The 25,073-nt window shown below is 41.5% G+C and overlaps 1 long non-coding RNA gene across 1 annotated transcript in view; it reads left to right on the top strand.

Annotated features, from left to right (window-relative positions):
- The window catches only part of LOC133398017 (uncharacterized), a 72,980-nt gene extending 48,761 nt beyond the window's left edge, over positions 1 to 24,219 (top strand). Inside the window, exon 4 of the long non-coding RNA XR_009767738.1 lies at positions 24,191 to 24,219. This is a non-coding gene — a long non-coding RNA (uncharacterized LOC133398017). The remainder of the gene's footprint in view (positions 1 to 24,190) is intronic.
- The last annotated feature ends 854 nt before the right edge of the window (positions 24,220 to 25,073 follow it).

The raw sequence follows: 25,073 nt of genomic DNA, 5'->3' as shown, positions 1-25,073 counted from the left end.
TGAAGCCTTCAAAATTGCCCAAAAAGCACCAATACCTTTCTTCCATTTCTGAAGAGGGATTTGCTGTCATGATGGCAACCAAAACCAAATTATACAGGACATACAGTAGGTAACACACTTCGGGTGTCATTGTCTCTCATTACCCCGAGATGGCACCGGCTCGTTGAATAGAACAGGGGCAGGGACAGCGTTCAACTCCTACGGCCGTGATGTAACTCGAATTTGTCACTAGAATGTGGTGCATTTTAACAAAGGGCGAGTGTGACTTTGGACTGAAATGCAGCACACAGGCAACGTTGGAAAGGATTTTAATAATCAATTTGAGATCAAGCCGGCATACAGTTCAGTTGAGGGCAGTCAAGCTGATCAGGCTTTCAAGATCGGTCAAAGTGATGCAAGACTTTGAATCCACAGATGCTCAGTTTTCACTGGTGTCTTCATCCACAATTCACAAAACGCAGAATGTGGAACTCACACTCCTAGCAGAATCCCCAAGAGTCACGAGGACAGGAATAGGTAAACGTCAAAAGGCAGAACTCTCACGCACAAATAGAACTAAAATGTATTCAACCATTTAAATTGTTGTTTCTGGTTCCACGGCCTTGACGCACCATAATCGGAATAAGGTCACTTGAACCATGGAAATGCATTTATCTTCTTTACCGTTCATTCTGTTTTTTTTCGTTTTTTAAAAAAATATTTATTTCTTTTGTTAAACCTTCTCCTTCAATCGTTCATGTACACTCAGGTAGGATTTTCTCAATGGATAATTGGAGCTCTTTTATTCCGCTCTCGCCTCCCCCCCCCGTGATGGACCCACGTGTGGTGCATCATTCCGAGCTTCCTGCTGCTGATGTGATTAGTTGTCATTAGCCAGCTCAGCTCTTCAAGCTCGCCCGTGAAGCAGCAAGGGAAGTTCACCGTATCGATTGCCTCCACTTTCAGGACCCCTCAAATTTTCCGACCTTGTTTCAACCCTGGCCGCGAGCTAAACCTGAGATAAAGTGCTGTGTATCGATGAACTATATATCCACCTATGTATCAATCCACTGATGCCCTGCAGCCTCCACCTGAAGATGGAAGTTCACTTAAGGATATGAAAGACAACCCCCTTGGAACTAAAAGTCCACTATCTATAGCTTTTCCGAGCCCTATTTCAGGAGGTGATCACATTCCATGAGGTGGAGCGGGCAAGAGGAATATATGTACGATACTTGCACACGCTGATATGTTTATACGTGTGCATTAGTGCTATTACTTTACACTAAATCACATTTAAAATGGGCTCTTATGTCAGGACATGTGTCTGCAAATGAAGTGAAATTGCTTTATGCCAGCAATGGGTTGCACTTGAGAGACAGACGCCAAGTGTCAATTTATACCCACACCTGACAAGTGTGTCCACATTGCTTTGGACCTGGTACCAGGTCCTTAGAGTACTAAGTTTGACCCGGCCTGCATTGGTCAGCTTGGATCCGAGTCTGTTCGAAATCGACTGCGACCCTTTCACCAAGATCAAAAACCTCTGCAGACACTGATGTGGTGGATGCCCAATTCCTTTGTCATTCCATGCCATAAGCAGAGACTCAAATCAAGACCATTAAGTACTTTTGAACACAGACAGACATTGAGACAGTGGATTCAGCTGTCACAACCACGAGTGCAGTCTATAAATGATAGTTTGTTGTCATCAATTTGTGTTTATTGGGAGGCGCTCACGCATGCCAACATGCATAATGGATGATGTGAAAAGATCATTACATTGCATTTATATGATGCCTATGATGAGGGTAATATAATTAGCTGTATGTTTGATGTACATCTACGTCAAGCCTTCTCTTAAAGCTCGCCTCAGTTTCATTCTGATTGAATATTGAGCCAGCGTGTCCCCGACAATCACAAGTGAGCTCCATTCGACTACTCAGTCCGGCGTAATCAAGGTAAGCACTTTATCCAGGGGTCTGTTAAAAGTCAAAAAGGCGGGGGTAGCGAGTACGGGCATTTGCGAGCACGCCCAGAGCATCGCTTTGACGCTGCGCGGCAGCTTAACAGGCTTATAACGGAGCCCGAGAGCGAGTCAATCACTCGCTATTCAGTGACTCTAATGGCCGGCAGGGCCTCACACCCCAGCCCTTTTGCTGAGAGCCCCTTTTTGTTTTCCATTAAGAATGTTGCTGGCAAAGACAATTCCAAAAGCCAAGACCACCTAAAACCATACCCTCCGTGATTAACATATGCATTTTAATCAAGCGGTGTTCCACTAGTGATTAAAAGAAAGTCTCAGACATGCGCCCAATCCTGCAAGCATCCCGACACACACGTCTGACTTTCTCTTAATTAGGCGACAGAAACAATTAGCATTAGCCACTATGTGTGACTTCGAGCAGCGGTCCCCAACCTTTATTTGCTCCAGGAACCAGTTTCACATGAAGCAATATTTTGATGGAACGGCGTAGAAACTAACAAAAACAATCGATTGAAAATACAACCCACTATTATGCTGAAATGTAGTAGTTGTAATTAGTGGGGCCCTGCGCTTGTGTCCTTTTAGGAAGCCAGTCCCATTTTGAGATCATGGGAGACAGTGACACCTGAATGTATTATGACAGAAAATTCTACCTCACAACGATAGGCTGTTGGAAATGGAAGCAAGTGCTTTCTTGGCAGTTGTGAAGGCTTCTTTGCTGCATTTTTAAGACTGTCGCCACATATTACACAGAGCGGACTTGGTGCGTGACAGTCACCAGCAGAAATAACCCCTTATTTTAAGTAAGACAGCTGATATTGTCAGCTTTCTTTTTCTTGGAAGTTGTGGGCTCTTCTTCTTCTTCTGTCTCATCATTTGGCCTTTTCCCCTTCGGGAAGAAGCTCGGCAAAGACATTTGTTTTTGTTTTTTTACTCAGTGTTTCTTGCTTGTGGGCTTAATTTTTCATTACCTTGTCACGCAACTGATATGAGCGGTTTGACATGTTTACAGAGATGTGGATGCACTCGGATTTTCAACATTTTTGTTCAGCCCCTCTGTGAGGCCCACTACCAAATGTTAGCGAACACTGACTAGAGGCCTCAAAATCAGACCTTCTGAACCATTTTTTTCCCTGTTTAAATCAAGTGGAGATAATAGTTTGGAGGTTGTCCTGAATTTGCACTCAATATTATCCTGCACTAATTTCTTTCTCTCTTCTGCCTCCTCTACTACGTCGCTAATAACGAGGTTGCTGTCTAATTGCCAGAACATCTGGTGTTGCTCAATGCGTGTTTTTGCCAAAAAAAGCAAAGAACGTTCTGACCCTTGAGGTTTGCACATCCTGTTTCGAGAAGTACGCGGTGGAGAAGGTCAACTGGCGGCTGTTTGTAAGTGATCATTTGACTTTGAGTAGCAGTAAGGAGAGACCTTGAATAGCATCAAGAAAGGGGCTGTTAATGGTCCTATGAAATCCACCGGGAAAGTTACCGTACATTTTCGTTGAATGGTACTTGGAGAATCGTTTGAGATCAGTTGTTTTCCATTCCTGTCGAATAAACTCGTCAATAAACAAATCCATTTACCGTACACCTGCAGTTGCTACGGCAACACTGGACTGTCAAATATGTTGAACGACAGAAGCGGAACTGTGCTGACTGGTGGAAAACGGGCCTCCAAAAAACTTTGTTGCAACTGGAAGTGGCTTTCTTGAGTCACCCGAGACTTGTTTGCGTCCCAAATAATTTAGAACACTCAGAGAGGTATTCCGCTGTAACAGTTAATGGATTCCTTGATTGTTATTTCTGTAAGGATATTTATTCCAATACCCAGTCCTAATCAAGGGTACAAAAAACATTGGACACCGAAAGCTGCCTTTCGCCAAATGCTGTCTTTCATAAAAGTGAGACAAAAGGACCTGCGTTTTTCGAAATGCTTCAGTCGCTTCCGTCGACAACCTCGGGTCCATTAATTCTCTCTACCGTGACTTTGTAGCATTACCATACTGTACATCAGCTCATCTGGCTTGCAAGCTGCGAAAAGCTCAAGATTCCACAGTCTCATCAGGTCTCTGACGGATTGCTCCGTCTGCTGCGGTGTCAGGAGATGGATGAGGTAGCCCGAGAGTGACTGACAAACATGACGGCGCTCGGGCAGCCGCCGCCGCCGCTGCTGTCGCTGATGCTTTTCTTTAAAGACGCCTTGGTAATTGGGATGCGGGTGCTGTTTTGTTAATGATCACATCACTTTGAAAGACGACGGCTCCCTTGCGCTGCCAGGCATCTTCGTCGTACCGTGCATAGCAAGTTATGCATCCACACTGTTGGGATTTTTATGCATTTTTCCGGATATCATTGAAATTAATAACTGGAATTGGAACTGATTCCATTTTATTGTCCATGAATTAAAACTTACAGTGAAGATGTGATCCCGCGTTGTTGGCTTATTTTGATATTTCATTGATGCCATGAAAGGTGCCAAAAGCAAAAAGAATGAGTCTCTAAATACAATTATTTTTGAATGAATAAATACATTTGTCAGATTAGTTTTCACGTTTTAATTCATCACTGGAGGAATTATATGTATTCTTCCTTTGTATTTATTTAATAATAATAATTTAAAAAAAAACAAAAAACTAAATATTTTAGCGTGGACGAGACGGGCACTGGATGGATCATACGCTTCCAATACAGGCGTTCATCCAGTCTGAACAACGCAAAAAAGGATATCAGGAAATCAATACTACCTTCTCGCATGTGTGTCTGCGCTAGGCGAGCCTAATTGAAATGTATGAGGCAGCCTACCAAATGATCTGCGGCGGCCAGGGAGCAAACGTGATTGCAAACATATGGAACGGTTTTTAGACAAGAGAAACATTTGCGCGCCAGAACATCTTGGAGATGTTCATGGGACTGGACAAGTTTTTTTTTTTTTTTTTTTTTTTTTTTTTTGGTGTCAGGTTTTCATGTGCCTGCCTGTGTTCAGTTGAGAGCGCAACAAAGGCGGGAAGGAGTTCGCAAAGAAGCAGCACGTCATTAAAAACAGTGGTGCGCTCGTTGTTGTCACTGGCGCGAACATTAAAGATCCCGAGACGCCTTTGAAGACGGATACGAAAATAGTCGTCTTCAGTGCTCGCAACAGCCTTCGCATTTCCGCATAAATTGGGGAGAAAATAAAGTTCTAACCATTCCCGGTTCCTTTTTTCACTCTTACCTACCTTCACGTTTACCGCCCCCGCACCATCCGTCTTTCTTGCCACGTCTCCATAATAAGATATTGACATTTTGCATAGTAATGACTGCAGGAATGGCCCTCGTACTGTATCGTGTGGAATGAGCAATGAGTGGACGTGGCGTTTTCGAACCTCCGCCATAAAGGGATCACTCAGTCCCACTCGAAATTAAGGCTTGTGCGCGAGCTGATGAACCGGCCAGCTCGCCTTCCACTAGCAGATTCACCTATCCACTGATTTAAAAAAAATAAAACTATAATAATTACAAATAAATAAAATAATAAGTTTCCCAATTAGATTTTTTTTTTTTCTTTTTGGGGGGTGGCGGAACCTGACCCGGAAACGCTTATTAGTGGTCTGTTGCTTATTCAAGAATTTTTGGGGGTTTTAAAAAAAAAAAAAAAAAAAAAAAAAAAAAAAAAGTGTAATTACTGTATAATGGTCATCATTTACCTGCTAACTTTTGCTATTCAGGGCAGGACTTTTGTCGCACCAACCACTTGGGTTGAGTCAGGAAAATCCATTAAAACCCACAAATGTATGTGACCACCCAAAAAATTGCAAGCACAAAATCTACAGAAAATATTGTACGTATTGTAGTACCTGTGTGTTGTATGTGCCTTTTAGAGGCGGAGCCTGGTGGTGTGACATCAGCGTGTGAGTTGCATTGCATGAGTTGTGACCAACAGCAGCTTCTGAATGAGTCTACCCGTTGTGCTTGTGCTCTACTCTACACCCAGCATTTAAGAAACACCCGAATAGTACATTGGCAACTGCGGCTCTCCTTTCCCGCACGTGAGGGCATTACAGCGAGTAAAAACATTATTCATTGCAGATTTCCTTGATACATAAGTAGAAGCGCTCCACAAATGAACCTGCAATGTCGTGTGGACACAGGAGGTTAACCGCTTCCGAACTCGAGGACCCAGTACTCTTGAAGCACAATGATGGCATTGATGTGCCATTATGACATATTGTCGTTCACGTCTCCAGGATAGCTCATTCGCACTCCCGTTCCATCCTAGTGTGTACAGATGTTGTAATCCATTTGTTTAAATACATCCGACACGTTCATTAAGCTGCTAAGCCACGCGCGCGCTTCGGTTTTGTTTCAGTCCCGTCAACGGAAAGCCGCTTCTTCCCGACAACAATTACCATGCAGTCAAAATAGCAGGCAACGCCGGTGGCCGCCTGCCAGCCGAGCGACTTACACCGTGCAGGGACTGACTGGCAGCCAAGGAGGACAAATTGCTGGAGGGACAAACTTGTGAGAAAGTCCGGCTCAGCGAGCTACTGAACATCGCTTGTTTTGGCTGATTATTCGGCACCTGAACAAAATAGTGAAAATGAAAGACGATCCCAATCCTTGCAAATATGCCCCCTGAGTGGTTGTGGACAAATATGAACAAAAAGAAATCCCAACAATGCCGTGTTCATCTTTCCAAGTCTGTTTGGTTAGATAGTAGGCTACTTCCTGGTTTACAATGAGGATGCGCTAAATTGACACGACTGTATCATTTCTTTTGGGGGTGCAAAGGAATGCCGGAGAATGGAATGTGTGTTGATTCTGTCCGAGTTGGAACAGTCCCAATTGGACTGGGTGCTTCCTGCTCCTCCATCTTTGTGATTGCCATGACGCTAGGGTCACTAAGGGTCTCACATTGCCACCCCAAGTGGCAAACACCCGGAATGTGGCTTTGCGCAAAGCTCAGCCCTGACGCACATTCTTATTTGGGGGATTTTATTGATTTAATTTTTCCCCCCCACTGGCTACTTCGCTCGCCCCCCCCCCCAAGTCGCACACAAGTGATGAAGCATTGTGCTGTCCGCCGCGGGTGGCATTTTCCACAATCATACGGCATTCTACGGCTCGACCCGCTAATAAGCCGAAATGGCCGCCGGCGACTGAAGGACGTATTGTGTTTTTAATGCAGCATGTTCCCATGCATCGTTAGTTCAAATGTCGTTACCCGGGAGAGGTGCCCATCGGGTCCTCGAACAAAGTGGTGTCAATTCTACGGCCCAGGGGCCAAAACTGGCCTGCGAGAGGGTGCAATCTGGCCTGCAGGATGAATTTGAAAATGGAAAAAGAAATACACAAGACTTTGTGGTGGTGGGAAATAGGGATAATTTTGAGAATTTTTTTGTAGAAAATGGAATAGTAATAATTCCTAGGTCTGAATAAGTTAATTTTAAAGTGCAATACTATATTTTTCAGTTTAAAATACCTGTGACTTAGTTTTGTGCCTTAAAATACAATCACTGTCATCCGTTTTTACACACACATGTACATGACAAACTGAAGCAAACATGTTTAAAGAACTCTGAGGTTGTCTTGTAATTAAAAAAATAATAATAATGTCATTAAGTCGAAAGATTTTCTTAATGTACTTTATTTGGGGTTTTGCATTAAAGCAAAGGGGATAACTCGTTATTTATGATTAGATTAATTATGGTATGATTTTAGTGGTCCAACTCCTTTGACATCCAGCTAGGTTGTACAGGTTATGTCCTTTTGGAACCAGCAAGCCAACATTGTAGTTAACGTTCTCCAGCAATGTGTCAACTAAAGTATATGCATCAGGCCCCTGCATAACCTTGTTGCATTCCTTTGGTGTCATAAATGGTCTGACTTTGTATTCCGCTCTCAAAGTCCTCCGCTATGGAGAAAACAACTGGCGTCCTTGCCAATGAATTTTCATGACAGCGTCATCATTTTACAGCACGCTGCCACAATCCTCTTGACCTTTGTCCGCCAGATTTCATCGCCTGTGATCATACTTTTTTTCCACTTTTTTTTTTCCCCCCCTGCTACTTGCTGTAAAGTCTTAAAGCTCCGTCAACTGACTGCGAGGACGCCGCCGCTGCCCCCCCCCCCCCCCCCCCCCCCCGCCCCTCTGCCTTTCGTCCTAAGAGATGGCCGACTGCTTAAGTCGCCTTCTGCCGTGTATGCAGTCACTGGATTACGACTGGATCACGCCAGTTTGGTTCTAAATTTAAAAAAAAAATAAATAAATAAAAAAAGTGTAAATTGATTGATACTGTAGAGAGATATACAAGAGGCTACTTATAATATAGATGCTGTATACCCGTATATGATAGCTACTATACTGTTGATACTGCAGATGAATTGACTATACTGTCGATAGATACTATCAGTACAGTATTGCTCTGTCAAAAGATATTATAGCTAGTCTACCTTAGATACTACTGATGTGCGATACCACTTTTTTTGATACCAGTAAGCGTATTCTAGTCACTCTTGAGTACTCACCGATACTATACAGAGTACCGATACCACGAGTACTTTTGATACAGAAAACTTCACTGACAGATAATTGCGAGACATGGACATTATGATTTGCAGAGGTGTCAAACCGTTGCAGTATAGCGCCGACTACTGGCAAGGAGGACTTGCTTAAAGTCTTTTTTTTTTTTTTTTCCTTAAGCATTGGTGGCTAGTATCAGCAGCCTTCACGTGTACCCGATACTTTGAAATAAGGCCGGTATTGGCCCGATACTGGTACCTGGTATCAGGACTCGCCCATCACTACCACATACCTTAGATTGCGTAATACTGTAGTGTAGACAGATACGTAAGATAATACGTAGATACTCTCAATATATAGTCTTCGAAAGAGAGGCTTCAAGTTGTTTATTGCCATTCTCAGCTCAGGGTCATCGTTCGAGCTGAGTCTCGAGGGCACTATATCCTTAAGTCTATCAAATACCGCCCCCAGGTGGTCAAGGGACACACGCCAGAATGAAGAGCACAATTTGCATTCAATTCTTTTCAAATCTATTATACCAGTTATATCTCCACTGTAGCTATATGTACTATGGCTATACAATATATTGTAGATATCTGGTGCCTCGTGGCTAATGAGGCGCAAGAATCGAACCACCCCCTGATTGTTTGTTACTATTTGCTAATTAGCGAGCATGCGGGGGTTGTTAGCGGGAGAAAAGTCCACTGGTTATATGCGCTTATGTAACCAATCAATGGCTTTAATTAAGACTCTTAGGTTACCTTGGCTCCCCGCAGACTTCAAAATTGCTGTGTAATTCAATTAAATTCAATTTTATTTCAAACCCCCGAATTGCAGAAGTCTCCAAGGGCTTCATGGTAACTAATATCAAAATCACAACAACAAAGCATCCAGCTAACATTCTTTGTATACACGTATATAACATAATCTAACAAAACTTCCATTTAACATCAATTCTCTTGTCAACATCAACTATCTTTTATTTGTTTTTCATGATCATTATTATGAATACTTGTAATCATGATATGAGTGGAATACCTTAATTGTTAATACATATAGTAAAAATATAATTTTATTATTATTCATCCATCCATCCATCAATTTCTTTCATTAGTTAGCTATCTAATGGCTAGCTAGCGGTCTCGCTAGATAGATACCTAAAGAAAGCGAGACAGATTGATTGATTGTTTAGGTAATACAGAATTAGGATACCAGAAAGGCAGCATTTGTGATAACCAACGAGGTGTTGCAGCCTCACCTCCATTACACCCGACCATCCCTCCACATCCCTTCAGGCATCCGTTGAAGTGTGTGTGCTGACGTGTGTGGAGGTGTCAAGAAAGGTGAACGAGAGGATGCGCACAGTCTTGCATTTACAGTACGGTATAGTGAAGTTTGCGTGTGTGTGTGTTTCCTCAGGGAGATTATCAGTAATGCATAATACATGGCGCCATATTTCCAACTCTTAACGTGCTGAGTTGATGAAGAGGAGATCAGGTGGCGGGGAAAGTGATTACAGGGCATAAACATTGCGGCTGATATTGCTTTATTGTCACCAGCGGAGAAAATGGCAGCGAGATGACAGTCGCCGCAGACGAGTGCCAGCGTCAATGTTAATCAAGTGCGCTGATTGTCGGCAGTGGCGGCCGCAAATCAAAGCAAGTGTCGAGTCGGGAGGCAAAACGCTTCCAAATGTGCGCCGATTAATTCACCTCTCGCATTCATATCAGACTGCACTCCTGGAAATGATGACACTGTGCAAAAACATCAAGAAATGTTTGGTTTTTTTTAATCACAAACCTCATATATTTGGTTTCAGCTGTGATGAGATTAGTGCATAGCACGAGGGTGGGGAACATGCGGCACTTGAACGCATTTTAATTTGGTCGAAACAAAATTCAAGCTGCAAGCGCCCACATTAAATGGTTGAGATGATTTTGGGTCTCTCTGTCTCGATAGCTGCTGTCGATTGGGACTAATTGGGCCAAATTCCCTTGCAGAAATTGGTCAAAGTCCAAGCCCAGAAAATTGCCCAAAATGTCTGTTTCAGTCCAACAATTTTAATTCAATTTTGTTCAGTTTTGGACATGGCTCTTTGGCACTTTGCCACACATCCGGTTGTGATAGGTGCCCGATTTCATGTTGATCAGAGAAGTTGGTATCAGGGGCGCATTTTCTTCTAACTTTCCAGGTGGCGCTAATGAAGGAGTTTTGGGGTGTCATTTTCGGGACCACTTAAATAACACATAGATTTGAACCAGGATACAACCTTGAGCGCACCCCGACTCCCAAGTGTAGGTACTAGTACTTACGGAACCCTCTGAACTTTTGCAAAATTCAGCCCTGAAATCCAGTTTTGCTTTGTAGCCTGAAATTTGGAAGTCATATTTATCAAAATTCTAAAGAACCTATCCCCGAAAGGACACAGTAATTGTACCACTTTGGTTTAAAGCTGCCATTTTTGGCAAGAGACGACCTGCCATGAAACACAAAACCTCAGCTTCACAAGATCAGATCTTGTTATTCATTGGAATTGTTAATGCGTCCGATTCATCGGCGTTAGAACCAAGAACTCTTGAGTTCTTGTTAAGTGTTTGTTATTCCGGTGGTAATTACATTCTCACTTGACACAAAATATTGTTTGTAGCATTTTAATTAGACCTCGAAGGGGTTGTCCTGTATTTTGGTCTGGTTATGCTGATGTAACGCTTTCTGTTTGTCTCTCAAATTTGAACACAAAGCACAATCCCAGCCTGTATGTTATTCCAGAATCTTATTTTGAATCTTCGCATGAGTAATAAATAGAAAGTTCAAAGCTGCCATATCAGTCTCCTCTGCGTCCGGGGGCTTGCCCGCATGCTTTTGCCCATGTTGGAATTTTCATCTTCCCACATTCCCCCCAGCTGCTGGCCTTGCTGAGCGCACAGATGGCGGTGGGGTCGAAGTATTTTAATTTATTCTCAAAGAAAGCAATATTAAAAGGAGTCCCCCCTGAACGTCACCATGTGACATTAGAGCTTCCGTTCACTCTATTACACAAGAAAAGATGCATGCCACACCCCACATCACAGTGCTTACGTGTTGTCATTTAACTCCATCCGAATGGCAGACATTCTCCGAACGGTGAATGTTTGTAATTAATGATGAGCCCACATATGGAGGGAACACCGAGCGCCACTTGTGCCGATCCATCTGTCCTGCGGTAATGGCTGCACCTGGCCGAGTTCGCACTGGTCGGAATGATCTCAGAGCGGGTTTGGCACGGTGGAGGTGGGGGGTGGGATGAGAAAGCAATGTCAATGTCTCCAAGCTGCGCTGTTTCCACATCATGCCCAATTATCTACAACCCCAGTTCCAATGACGTTGGGACGTTGTGTTAAACATAAATAAAAACAGAATACAATGATTTGCACATCATGCTCAACCTATATTTAATTGAATACACTACAAAGACAAGATATTTAATGTTGAAACTGATAAACTTGATTGTTTTTAGCAAATAATCATTAACTTAGAATTTTATGGCTGCAACACATTCCATAAAAGCTGGGACAGGTGGCAAAAAAAGACTGAGAAAGTTGAGGAATTCTCATCAAATACCTGTTTGGAACCACCCACAGGTGAACAAGCTAATTGGGCACAGGTGGGTGCCATGATTGGGTAGAAAAGGAGCTTCCCTGAATTGCTCAGTCATTCACAAGCAACGATAGGGCGAGGTTCACCTCTTTGTGAACAAGTGCGTGAGAAAATAGTCGAACAGTTTAAGGACAATGTTCCTCAATGTACAATTACAAGGAATTTAGGGATTTCATCATCTACGGTCCATAATATCATCAAAAGGTTCAGAGAATCTGGAGAAATCCAAAAACCAACATTGTATGCCCGTGACCTTCGATCCCTCATGCGGCGCTGCATCAAAAACTGACATCAATGTGTAAAAGGTATCGCCACACGGGCTCAGGAACACTTCAGAAAACCAATGTCAGTAAATACAGTTTGGTGCTACATCCGTAAGTGCAACTTGAAACTCGACTATGCAAAGCAAAAGCCATGATAACAACAACACCCAGAAACGCCGCCGGCTTCTCTGGGCCCGAGCTGATCTAAGATGGACTGATGCAAAGTGGAAAAATGTTCTGTGGTGCGACGAGTCCGCATTCCAAATTGTTTTTGGAAATTGTGGACGTCATGTCCTCCAGGCCAAAGAGGAAAAGAACCATCCGGACTGTTATGGACGCAAAGTTCAAAAGCCAGCATCTGTGATGCTATGGGGCTGTGTTAGTGCCAATGGCATGGGTGACTTACACATCTGTGAAGGCACCATTAATGCTGAAAGGTACATACAGGTTTTGGAGAAACATATGCTGCCATCTAAGCAATGTCTTTTTCATGGACGCCCCTGCTTATTTCAGCAAGACAATGCCAAACCGCATTCTGCACGTGTTACAACAGCGTGGCTTCGTCGTAAAAGAGTGCGGGTACTAGACTGGCCTGCCTGCAGTCCAGACCTGTCTCCCATTGAAAATGTGTGGCGCATTATATATATATAATATAATATGACAACGGAGACCCCGGACTGTTGAACAGCTGAAGCTGTACATCAAGCAAGAATGGGAAAGAATGCCACCGACAAAGCTTCAACAATTAGTGTCCTCAGTTCCCAAACGTTTATTGAATGTTGTTAAAAGAAAAAGGTGATGTAACACAGTGGTAAACATGACCCTGTCCCAGCTTTTTTTGGAACGTGTTGTAGCCATAAAATTCTAAGTTAATGATTATTTGCTCAAAACAATAAAGCTTATCAGTTTGAACATTAAATATCTTGTCTTTGTATTGTAGTCAATGAAATCTTGGTTGAAGATGATTTTCAAATCATTATATTCTGTTTGTATTTGTGTTTAACACAATGTCCCAACTCCATTGGAACTGGGCTTGTATTTGAGTGTTTAAACAACTCCTTAAAATTTATGATAGAGTCCTGTGGTTTTGTGAAGCTAATATTTAAGAAGTTAATTTGGGAGGGAGTGTCAAATGTCATTATTGCCTTAAAGCCTGGAGCGACATCTCATCAATCAATCTTTTGCAGCCCTCATGGGTTCCCTTGTGTCTGCAGGCTTTTCAAAGATTCACATTGGCTGCCCAATTTTCACATCTTATTTAACTTCACTCAAGGCCAGTGAGGCTTGACGAAGCTGAACTTGGGGTCGCAATCAAGTAGTGTCAGATCTTTCTGGCCTGTGATCACTATCAAGGTATGCAAGAATGAGTACCAGAAGACTGTCTTTTGTTCAAAAGAACGTGACGAAACCTAGGAACAGATGGATAAAACTGGGTTCAGAACTGGAGGATAGTGGTGAAACATCATTTTTGAGCAGGTCAGTCTCACCTCAAGGCATTAAGGACTATATAGTTGTATAAAGATGGGATTATATTGCCTGATTGTACTCTGAACCAATGAAAAGTGATGTGGTCCGACAAGACCGAAGTGATCTGGAACAGGAACAAGAGGCAACACTGTCAGTGACAACAGCAACTGAATCCAGAACTGATGTGACAGCAGTTGCAACACCTTCTGAAAGAACAACAGAACCTACAACTGAGGCAAGTGACTACACTTGCTAAAACATTTGTCACAACAACAGAATCTACGACTAATGCAACTACACCTGGCACAACAATTGTTGCCACGAACGGTGTCTATAACAACTGAGACAACAACTGTCTCATCCAACTAAGGTGACGACTGTAGTGACAGCACCTTCTAGAACAACAACGCTATCAACAACATTGTACATTATATATAACAACTAAAGCAACTACAACTGAAGCGACACCTGCTGTGAAAACAGCCGGAGCAACAACAACATTTACAACAATTGAGGCAACTTGCAATTGAGTCGATAAATGCAGTGAAAACAATCCTACCCACAAGAACAGAATTGACAACAACTCAGACAACCGCAGCCAATGGAGGTGAGAACTGCAGTGATAACAGCTTCTGGAACGACGACGGTAGCCTCAAAAACGAAATCGACAGCAATTAACAGCAACTGGAACTGATGCGACAACTGCAGTGATGACTGTTGTAGCCACAAGAACAGACTTTACAACAACCGAGGCAACTGCAGTACAACCAACTGAGGCCCCAACCGTAGTGATGACAGCTATTGAAACAAACAAATTAGCATAATCTTCCACAACCGAAGCAACACATGCTGAAACAACCGCAGGGACAAAGACTTTAGTAGCAACCACAGAATGTACAATAATTGAGGCAAAGACAGCAGTGACAACACCTGCTTTTGTCCAGAACAATTTGAGAATCTTTGAGATGATGCCTGAGGATGAGGATTTTGTTCCTGGTATTTCTTTAACAGTCGACTGAGCAATATGCAGTGAAGTCAAACGAGAGGCAGCTGCAGCGGGAAACGGGAACATCTGCTGAAGAAGAAGCGTCTCTTCAACACCCTTTGAAGCCTGTCTGATCAAGTTTTTTTCCCCCCGCAACTGTGCTCCAAAATCACTTGCAAAGAAAGATCTGAAAATAAGTGAGCAATATACACTAACTCGCAAAAAGTGAAGGATACTGGGCTTTCGGGTGAAATTTTCGGATGAACTTAAAATGTATGCCCGACTGTTTCTGTACTTTGTGACTGATGAAGAGTAACATGGCCTTACACACCTACTGTTCCAAATTCAATACCGTGCATCGGGACCGGGGTGGGCTTCGAATTGCAAACCTCTGTGGATGATTGACGCCCATTGAAATTGGTGGGAATAAACCACTTAAGAGTTTTCAGCGTTGCCGCCCCAAAAAAATCTGCGGCTAGGTTGAATCCGGGGGTGCCGAGCCGTGAGAATGCGGGCGTCCACAGGGCACACTTTTTAAACATAGTTTTCCCAAAAAATATGCAATGGTACCTTGACTAAATAGTTTAATTGGTCCGTGACCACGCTCAGATCAACATTCCACATTGAAATGAATGAAAATGCCATTAATCCGTTCCAGCCTCAGCACTGTTTGTATTTCAATATCAGTTGTGTAAGGGTAGTTCGAGGCTAGTTTCGTTAGCCTGTTGCATTAATGCTTTAGCATTAAGCCTTTCTTAAGACAAAGTTATGTGGTTTTGGTTAAACACACAATAAGTAATTCATGAAATTACTGCCCTCACAATGCATGTATATCAGAGAAGACATCTGGTTTTCAAAGAAAACAAAATATCACACTAATCATGTGATACTTTTGGCATTATAGGGAAGCGTTCACCGGGAAAGGGTCATCCCGAAATATCCCTAAGCTTTTGTGAGTAGTGTCAATGTTTTGGAATTTGACATCCCCGAAGTTTTGTAGCCGATCTGGCGCCTCGTCCGACTCGTGCATACTTCACGCCGTAGTCTGTGTGATCCCAGGCCATCTGTAGCCTCCGTCAGAGTCCTTGCTAATTTCTCGCAGCTCAGATGGAAAGATGCAAGCCCTCTGTGGCTGTCTTCCTGTTGCGCTCATTCCACTCGTTCTCTGTCCTCGCCGACGTCTGCTTCACACCTTCCTTCTCCTCGCACTCTCCTTTTCCAGCTTTCTGGCCATTTTCTTTGCCTTATGTGGCACTGTAATCACAGCTGTCCTCGTTCCACACTGGCGATCAGGTTGAATGCCGACTCGAGGAATTGAGGCCTTTCTTGTCATGATCTGAATTGACCAATTGTTCCTTCCATCCGGCACTGTCGCTTCTGGTTTCCAAATAAGTGAATTCTCTATTTCCTCTTGGAAATAGCTAGAAGAAAGTGCAAACCCAGATGGTCTGACATAAATAAACCAGTAGGAGTTAGCAGTGGTTGTCAAGCCAGCAACAGGATTTGGTGCGCGATGTCCTGAGAGGTTTCCTGTCAGTCTGTATCATCGCCAAAACCGTCAGATATTAGACCATGTCGATGCAAGAACATGATTTTTCATCATATCTGACGGTCAAAGGTCAAAGGTGGACTCTCCCAGGTACAAATTTCACCCCCTCATAAAAAAAACAGAGTATTTCTCCTCAATTGGCTATGAAAGATGGTGTCAATAATGTACATTTTCTTTACGAGTCACATTTTTGTATCTTTTTTTTTTTTTCCTGACGATCTTTTTAGCACATAACCAGTGTCCACTTTCATCTGCTCGTTATTTTTCTTTTTAGAACTAAATTGGAGTCCGTACATATTGAGGGGTTGTTTCGATACATAATGGATTGTTTAGCACGCAGTCTGTAACAAATTAAATGTGCGAGTAGCATTCAGGGAACTTTAGAATAAAAGATAAACGATCCCTGTAGTTTTTTAAAAACTAATATGGGCTGAGGAAGTTGGTGCTTTTTATTTTTATTTTATTTTTCCAGCATGAACCCTGTTGAAATTGACCGGGGTCAAATTTCTCTGCTATTTCTCGGACCTAAATTGGGCTGAGAAAGTTTTAGTCGGTACACATTTTCTTATCGACGCTCAACTTTTTCTTCTGCTCTCCAAATATTGAGGGATTCTTTCTTCCGATTTTGAAGTATCGGCTACAGCGATACATGAAATCAGATCATTTTCCTTTTCTGCCCTCTACTAATCTCAGTTTCTATTTGTTCATTAAATATTCTGACGGTTAACCGCTTCAAGCCAAAACACAAAGCTCTGTGTTTTATTTTACTTCATTATTATTATTTTTTTTTTGCTCTACTCCTACTGGCCGGTCAAATGTAAGCGCTACGCTTTAACACTGAACCTTTTCCTTTTATAATAGCACTGACCACTTTAAACCTCCCAAGTTCCCACTTGTCAATATAGAAAAGACAAGGCGAGGAATGGACGCCGCAGCCTTTCTTCGCCTTGTCAGAAGTTTCCATGTCGGCATGGCTGCAGGTTCCACACGGCGTAACGAAGACCCTTGGAAGGAGCTTATCTGCTTAAAACAGGAGGGCGATAGAGGGTAAAAAAAAAAAAAGGTCTTCCACTTCCATCTTCTTCTTGAGTTTTTTTCGAAGGCACCAGGGCTTCGCATTCATTCTCCCGTGAGGGTTTCCTTCTCCCGTCGTCTCGCTGCTTTAATCCACTTTCGCTTCTTAAGCCTACCTGCACTTGACTTGATTGGCCACATTTGCAAATTTACCCCAATCAATAAGCTTGTGGACTGGATAACTTTTCTCTTCGTGGCTTCTTCTTGGCGGATGAGCCATGGCAACTTTTCGATTCGATGCTTTAGCCCGCTTAACGTACGGAAAGATGGGTCGACAAATGTTTCACGTCCACACACACGCGCATACACACTTCAAGGAATTTATTTTCTCTTTGAACGCATCGCAATTCAAGGTCGCATCAGAAGCAACTGTGCTCTTCGCAGAAACCGACGAACAGGATACATTTTTAGTTATTTGATCCTTGTATAACTACAACTTTTTGCTCACGATTATACTTTTATTTCTTCACATAAAACATAATTATACTTACAAGCTAAAGTTCCAAATGGATCTTATCATTTCTGGTACCTTTGTCCTCATAATTTTACCTACTTTAACATATATATTTTTTAAATTGCATTAAAAAGGAGGAATTTTGATATTTACATGCTAAAATTCTACAAATGTTCCTACCTTACTAACAATTTATTCTTGGAAAATTTTACCTTTTTCTGCATGATTGTATTTTAATATTTAATGGTTTCAAATTCTAATGTTACAACAGTTTCAAGTATTTTTTGTAAAACAAAACGATATATAATTCTAACTAACTGTACGGGTTTTTTTCTATGATTAATTAAAAAACAGAAGCGAGGAATTTTTACTAAAATGCAATGTTTTCCTACATTTACAAAAAAAGTATCTTGCAAAATTATACCTTTTTCCTCATGATTTTATTCTTATTTTAAGATTTGCCAGCTAAAAATTCCAAATGTATTCCTCGAAAGTATTTTTTGTAAAACAACGACGACAAAAAAAACAAAAACAAATTCTCATTATTTCAACTACTTTGACAATTAAATAAAAGATTTATTAAGAGGAGATGAATTTTGACATTTACCTGCTAACATTTTGAAATGTTTCCCTCATTTTAAAATTGTATTCTTGGAAAATGACACCTTGTTCCTCATGGTTTTGCTGTTATTTTAACATTTGCTAGCTAAAATTCAAATTATATTTCTGTAACTTCAGGTATATTTTTTCAATCAAAAATGAAATCAAACTTTCCTCACTTTATCTTTGACTTTTAAAAAATTCCTCTCGTTAAAAAACAAGAATTTATTTACTTTATTTCCTATTTACTAGACGTGATAAGCAAAAAGAGTCAACCACGGAGGTCTATTGTGCTTGTCATTTTGCTGCCATCGATTTTTATTATTTTCTTAGTCCCGCACGGTGGTCTTACAGAAAGGCAGAAAGCCCAGGTGCTCGCCGGTGCCTCTTGAAGTCTGACACAAGTCCCTGCTGCCGACCTCCCTTGGGTCCAATTTTCCCCGGCGCTGAGCTTCAAGGGCCTGGGCTGAGATGGGCTGCGTTTAGTTACATTACACTGGTAGCAGCGGGTGTGTGTGTGTGTCCAAGCTGAATGGTAATGAGCGAGGAGCCAACTCCCCCACGCTCCCCGTCGCTTTTTTTTTTTTTTTTTTTTTTTTTTTTTTTACTCGGCTGAAAATAGATTTGTTTGCACGCGCTGAACAGATATTGTAATCACGCTCTTCCCCCCACCTTTGGGGGGTTCACTGGGTGCGCGGCAAAAAATGCAAATGAATGCCGTGCGATGATGTTACCTACAGTGGGTACAGAAAGTATTCAGACCCCCTTAAATTTTCACTCTTTTTTTTTTTTTTTCTTTTTTTTTTAATATTGCAGCGATTTGCTCCAATCATTTAAGGTCATTTTTTCCCCACATTAATGGACACACAGCACCCCATATTGACAGAAAAAAAACGGTATTGTTGAAATTTTATTATTTTTTTATTTTATTAAAAAATAAAAAATGAAATATCACACAGCCATATGTATTCAGACCCTTTGCTCAGTATTTAGTAGAAGCACCCTTTTGAGCTAATACAGCCATTTGGGAATGATGCAACAAGTTTTTCACACCTGGATTTGGGGATTCTCTGCCATTCCTCCTTTCAGATCCTCTCCAGCTCTGTCAGGTTGGATGGTGAACATTGGTGGGCAGCCATTTCCAGGTCTTTCCAGAGATGCTCAATTGGGTTGAAGTCAGGGCTCTGGCTGGGCCATTCAAAAACAGTCACGGAGTTGTTCTGAAGCTACTCCTTCGGTATTTTAGCTGTGTGCTTAGGGCCATTGCCTTTTTTTTTTTAAGGTGAACCTTCGGCCCAGTCTGAGGTTCGGAGCACTCTGGAGAAGGTTTTCGTCCAGGGTATCCCTGTACTTGGCTGCATTCATATTTCCTGCAGTTGAAAAACACCCCCACACCATGATGCTGCCATCACCATGCTTCACTGTTGGGACTGTATTGGACAGGTGATGAGCAGTGCCTGGTTTTCTCCATACATGCCACCTTAGAACCCAAATTCCAATGAAGTTTGGACATTGTGTTAAACATAAATAAAAACAGAATCCAATGATTTGTAAACCATGTTCAACCTATATTTAATTTAATACACTACAAAGACAATATATTTAATGTTCAAACTGATGAACTTTATTGTTTTTAGCAAATAATCATTAACTTAGAATTTTATGGCTGCAACACGTTCCAAAAAAGCTGTGACAGGTGGCAAAAAAGACTGAGAAAGTTGAGGAATGCTGATCAAACACCTGTTCGGAGCATCCCACAGGTGAACGGGCAAATTGGGAACAGGTGGGTGCCATGATTGGATATAAAAGGAGCTTCCCTGAATTGCTCAGTCATTCACAAGCGAAGATGGGACGAGGTTCACCTCTTTGTGAACAAGTGCGTGAGAAAAAAGTCGAACAGTTTAAGGACAATGTTCCTCAACGTACAATTGCAAGGAATTTCGGGATTTCATCATCTACGGTCCATAATATCATCAAAAGGTTCAGAGAATCTCGAGAAATCACTACACGTAAGCGGCAAGGCCGAAAACCAAAATTGGATGCCCGTGACCTTTGATCCCTCAGGCGGCACTGCATCAAAAACCGAGATCAACGTGTAGAGGATATCACCACGTGAGCTCAGGAACACTTCAGAAAACCAATTTCAGTAAATACAGTTCGGCGCTAGATCCGTAAGTGCAACTTGAACCTCTATTTTCAAAGCAAAACCCATTTATCAATAACACCCAGAAACGCCGCCGGCTTCTCTGGTCCCGAGCTCATCTAATGCAAAGTGGAAAAGTGTTCTGTGGTCCGACGAGTCCACATTTCAAATTGTTTTGGGAAATTCTGGACGTCGTGTGCTCCGGGCCAATGAGGAAAAGAACCATCCGGAATGTTATGGACGCAAAGTTCAAAAGCCAGCATCTGTATGGGGCTGTGTTAGTGCCAATGGCATGGGTAACATCTGTGAAGGCACCATTAATGCTGAAGGGGGTACATACATGGGCGGCACGGTGCCGTCTGGTTAGAGCGTCTGCCTCACAGTTCTGAGGACTGGGGTTCAATCCCCGGCTCCGCCTGTGTGGAGTTTGCATGTTCTCCCCGTCCCTGCATGGGATTTCTCCGGGCACTGCGGTTTCCTCCCACATCCCAAAAACATGCATGGTTGGTTAATTGAAGACCCTAAATTGCCCGTAGGTGTGAATGTGAGTGCAAATGGTTGTTTGTTTATATGTGCCCTGCAATTGGCTGGCAACCAGTTCAGGGTGTACCCCGCCCCCTGCCCGATGATAGCTGGGATACAGGCTCCAGCGCTCCTGCGACCCTTGTGAGTTTTTGTAGAAACATATGCTGCCATCCAAGCAACGTCTTTTTCATGGACACCTCTGCTTATTTCAGCAAGACAATGCCAAACCACATTCTGCACGTGTTACAACAGCGTGGCTTCGTCGTAAAAGAGTGCGGGTACTAGACTGGCCTGCCTGCAGTCCAGACCTGTCTCCCAATGAAAATGCATGGCGCATTATGAAGCGTAAAATACGACAACGGAGACCCCGGACTGTTGAACAGCTGAAGCTGCACATCAAGCAAAAATGGGAAAGAATGCCACCGACAAAGCTTCAACAATTAGTGTCCTCAGTTCCCAAACGTTTATTGAATGTTGTTAAAAGAAAAAGGTGATGTAACACAGTGGTAAACATGACCCTGTCCCAGCTTTTATGGAACGTGTTGCAGCCATAAAATTCTAAGTTAATGATTATTTGCTAAAAACAATAAAGTATATCAGTGTGAAGATTAAATATCTTGTCTATGTAGTGTATTCAATTAAATATAGGTTGACAATTGATTTGCAAATCATTGTATTCTGTTTTTATTTATGTTTAACACAACGTCCCAACTTCATTGGAATTGGGGTTGTAGAATTAAGGCCAACAATTTCTATCTTGGTCTCATCAGACCAGAGATTCTTATTTCTCACCATCTTGGAGTCCTTCAGGTTTTTTTTTTTTTTTTTTTTTAGGAAACTCCATACAGGCTTTCATGTGTCTTGCACTGAGGAGAGGCATCCGTCAGGCCACTCTGCCTTACAGCCCCGACTGGTGGAGGTATAGCTGACCTTCTAGAACTTTCTCCCATCTCCCGACTGCATCTCTGGAGCTCAGCCACAGTGATCTTTGGTTTCTTCTTTACCTCTCTCACCAAGGCTCTTCTCCCCCGATTGCTCAGTTTGGCTGGACGGCCAGCCCTAGGAAGGGTTCTGGTCATCCCAAACGTCTTCCGTTTCAGGATTATGGAGGCCACTGTGCTCTTAGGAACCTTAAATGCAGAAGAATGTTTTTTGTAACCTTGGCCAGATCTGTGCCTTGCCACAATTCTGTCTCTGAGCTCTTCAGGCAGTTCCTTTGACCTCATGATTCTCATTTGCCCTGACATGCACTGTGAGCTGTAAGGTCTGATGTCGACAACTGTGTGGCTTTCCTAATCAAGTCCGATCAGTATAATCAAACTCAGCGGGACTCCAATGAAGGTGTAGAACCATCTCAAGGATGATCAGAAGAAATGGACAGCACCCGAGTGCCACAGCAAATGGTCTGAATACTTATGGCTGTGTGATATTTCCTTTTTTAATAAATCAGCCAAAATGTCAACAATTAAGTTTTTTTTGTCTGTCAATATGGGGTGCTGTGTGGAAAAAAATAACTTAAATGATTTGAGCAAATGGCTCCAATATGACAAAGAAAAAAACAAAAATTTAAGGGGGTCTGAAAACTTTCCCTACCCACTGTACGTACGGAGAACAGGCAGCCACGGCCACCGTTCGCTTCAAACAACTCTGGAAGTCGCTAAGATGCCTGTCCAAAGTACGACGAGGGTGCGAGATTTGATGGCTCTCAAAAATGTATTGGATGAAACTTCCGTTCGAAAATGAACATCATCTCATCATCATCTGCTATTGTATGACATGACCCGGCTGGATATCTTGAAAGGGGAGTTTTGACATATACTCGAGAAAAACAAATTATAAAGCAAAAATAAATTACCGTCATTTTGTATTTGTTTGTAATTACTGTATCTTTCCAAAGTTGTGCAATTATTTTTGGTACATTCGTTTTCATTTCTTTGTTAAAAAAAACCAAAAAAAACCTGAAATGATTTACTCAGTAAAATTCATTTAAATTTGTTTGGTTTTTTTGGTTAAAAAAATAAATAAATAATGTAAACGCAAAAGACATTTTGTTTTTAGTTTTACTGAACTGAAAAAAAAGTTCACTCCTAAAGAGAAAAAGAAAATATCACCAGATTTCCCAAATTATTCCTGTGATTTAATTTTTATTTCTATAATAGATTAATTCTTGAAAAAAAAAACTTTTTCTCCCAATTGTTTTTTTTTTTTACATATGCTTTCATAAAAAAATATATTTGCTAAAATCCTGAATATGTTTGCATAATTCAAGGTATTTTTAAGTAAAATGACAACTTTCTATCATTTCGACTATTTCCTTCAAAAAAAAAATAGAAATTTCACAAAAATTGTATTCCTGTATTGTATTCTTGTGATTTTATTTATATTACTATATTATTTCACCCTTGTTAAAAAAAAGGTTTCTCCAAATTTTGTATTTTCACATTCCATAAAAAAGATGGACATTTTGACATTTCCTTGCTAAAATCCTGAATACATTCCAATAATTTAAGGTATTTTTAAAAAAAAATTAAAAAGCAAGCTTTTTTCCTCATTTCCAAAACATTTTTACTAAATTCTATAATTACTGTAACTGCATGTATTTTTTTATGTTTAGAAATGAGCTTAAAATGTAGGAACGTGGCAGGGAATACAGTGTGTTGTCGTGACGTAATGACGCAGCGCCGTCCAATGTGGAGCGTGGAACTACTTTTTGTGCGCGTGTGTGCGCCTGCGTCTATATTTAAGCATGAAAGAGGACTTGCGTGGAATAAACGAGCTTCCTCCGCCAATAACTTGACAAATATTAATGCAAGTTGTGCAAACTTTGTATCTCGGGAGACGTCACGGAAGATGTTTCATGTCCTCTCGATTAATAAATGATACAGCAGCCATGTTGAAATGGGTTATTCTTAACCAGCAAGCGTGCACAATAGTGGGACACCATCATTTTTCACGTGGAACTTTTCTGTACATGCAACTTGCTGACATTTCTTTTCTCTATTTCTCTCTCTCTCTCTCTCTCTCTGCAGATGTGAGCGACTTTCGCACACTAGGTAAGAGGCATTTCATTTTTCATAGTACTCAGGAGTGCGTGTGTCTGTGCGCCTTGTCAGGCGTCTTTGGGAGTCGGTGCATAAATATGGATGACGCCTCAGATGTGCGGGGTCGAGGCACTCGGAGCGCCGTCGACATGCCAACGCGTGTCGCAATTTCAAATGTATTCAAATCAGCGCCACGTAGCCCACATTGTTGTGACAACAAGCGTCCAGGGGCAAATTGACCCATTTTTTAAGGGAATATGACTGGCTTAAATTGCATATTTATTCCTCTAACTTCAATATGAATAAAATAACTTTCTTAGAAAATTACTTTTTTCTTATGACTGTACTTTTTAAAAATGAATTCTTTATTGAAAAACCCACCAAATGAACGCTTGTATGATTGTGAAATACTGTAAAAATAGTCTCAGATGTTAACTGATTTTGACATTTTTGATTGCTTTGCAAAAAAACTGACATTTTCTCGCTAACAGTGCAATTTCTTTTTCCCCCCCAAAAATATTTGTTTTTAACTTTTTTATTGATATTGTATTATTTAAAAAAAATACAATGATTCCTTTGTTTAAAAAAATATTTTAACAAATAAACGTTTCTACTACGCCCCCCCCCCCAAAAAAAAACGGCCTCTCTCTCATCTGAGCGCACACTGCTCATTAATTGCTAAAGCCAATGGATTTCTTAATTGAAATAAAAAAATATACCCTTTATAATTTTAATTGGTGTTGTAAAATTTTATTTTTGTGAAAAAGAAAAAAGAAAAAAATAATGTACCTTTGTACAATATCCCTTTAAATTATTGTATTTACCGTCCAAAAATATCACAAAAATACACCACTTTTCAAACGATTTATTT

The sequence above is a fragment of the Phycodurus eques genome, chromosome 23 (assembly GCF_024500275.1).
Source record: "Phycodurus eques isolate BA_2022a chromosome 23, UOR_Pequ_1.1, whole genome shotgun sequence".
Lineage (NCBI taxonomy): Eukaryota > Metazoa > Chordata > Actinopteri > Syngnathiformes > Syngnathidae > Phycodurus > Phycodurus eques.
This window is presented reverse-complemented; position numbering and strand designations above follow the sequence as displayed.